General features: G+C 40.9%; 1 protein-coding gene across 1 annotated transcript in view; it reads right to left on the bottom strand.

Moving 5' to 3' along the window:
* The window catches only part of LOC101764545 (aldehyde oxidase GLOX-like), a 6,773-nt gene that overhangs the window by 1,417 nt on the left and 4,108 nt on the right, over positions 1–1,248 (bottom strand).

The raw sequence follows: 1,248 nt of genomic DNA, 5'->3' as shown, positions 1-1,248 counted from the left end.
CATGGGGCGACCGCTCACGTCTAGGTTCAATCCGGGACTAGGCTTCCTCATCCCATACTAAGTATGAGGCTAGTACTTTCGGCTGCCGGAGACAGAGACAGACAGGGGCTTGTGGCAATGCTGCTGGCCTGCTTCAGCTCGGGAGCTGCGAGAGCACGTATATATAGTTGCACTGCAAGCTCGAACCATTTTTTCTTTACACTAGTTTTTCTGGTTGAACCCTGGAACGTGCAGGACTCTGCTCGCCCAGGAGACAAGGAATGTTGGCATTAATTTTGGCCATGTGTTACCGATTATATTCTGATCTGGTAGTTCCTCTTCTATTAGCTTGCAGCTCATGATGGTCTGGTTTAGCGCCGCAAGGTCCCCATTCTGCGTGGCACGACGGCGTATATATTTCATCATCTTCCCGAGCGGGGTTGACGACGGATGGTATATGTTGTAGTTATATACTTATAGATATGCATATGAGTTTTTTTAGAGCAGTTATATGCATAGGTACCATCAGCGTAAACATATTTCAGTCCATATTAGAGTGAACTTATTTCTCCCCATCTCGTCTATCATCTGGTTTCAGTTATCTCAAGATCAGGGTTACTACATTTTTTTTCCTTATGTTTTTATTGGTCAGCTGAATACCAGTTTGGACTCACAATATGAAAATTATATGCCATTTTGGGTGGAAGTGTTTACATTCTGCAAAATATAAAGGAATTTAATTATGAACTTTTTGCACAACTTACATGTGCTTTCTGGATTTATTTTTGTTTTTTATTTTGCCTTATCTTTACTGCTTTTGTTTCTTCATGGTCCTAATGATAAAGTAAACAATATACAGCATATGATATGAGATGAAATGTGCTGCCTTCCCATAGAGGTTTGTGCTAAACTAGGTTTCCCATCATCAAAGAATTGATACTTTAGAACAATACCGTTGACTTAATCATGAAGCAGGTGCAATATCAAACACACAAATATAATTATTATGCTGTATTATCCTATCTAATCATGAAGCTGGCGTGTGCAGAAAAAGTAGACAGAATAATGACAGCATGTTATGTTAATTATCCTATCTAATCAACTATGGCCCATCTGTCTCCACACGCATAACTAACAAAAGATTAGCAAATAAATGCTAATCCAGCGAAGTCAGCCGGTTCGTAGGGTTGGTAGAGGGAAGGAATGTTACCCGGAAACATCGCCGGCTGCACGTTCATGCTCTGACTCTCGATCAGTCTTCCAGCTCAT

Source organism: Setaria italica, chromosome VII, assembly GCF_000263155.2.
Source record: "Setaria italica strain Yugu1 chromosome VII, Setaria_italica_v2.0, whole genome shotgun sequence".
In the NCBI taxonomy this organism is placed as follows: domain Eukaryota; kingdom Viridiplantae; phylum Streptophyta; class Magnoliopsida; order Poales; family Poaceae; genus Setaria; species Setaria italica.
Note: the sequence above shows the minus strand (reverse complement) of the source record. Positions and strands in the feature narration are given on the sequence as shown.